Source organism: Alligator sinensis, unplaced genomic scaffold (assembly GCF_000455745.1).
Source record: "Alligator sinensis unplaced genomic scaffold, ASM45574v1 scaffold783_1, whole genome shotgun sequence".
In the NCBI taxonomy this organism is placed as follows: Eukaryota; Metazoa; Chordata; order Crocodylia; family Alligatoridae; genus Alligator; species Alligator sinensis.
Genome location: NW_005842197.1, coordinates 1,780,694 through 1,780,956, shown reverse-complemented (window position 1 = coordinate 1,780,956; position 263 = coordinate 1,780,694).

Genomic DNA, 263 nt, shown 5'->3' with positions numbered 1-263 from the left:
TTTGCACTGTAGAAAGAGACACTTTCCTGTGTGAGGGCCTCACGCACCCGATGGATCGATGCACGCTTCTTTCCGGCACCGTGTGGCAGGGAAGAGCCACTCAAATGCATTAAAACCCCCCTGATCGAGCCATCGGTTCTGCCTGCAAGGGGCTTTGAACACAGCAAGGCGGCCGGGGGCTTCTCCCCAGGCCCTGGGCCCGCCACGTCGCCTCTCCACCCCATCGATCCCACGGGCGCTGATGGTTAAAACAAGGAGGTGCT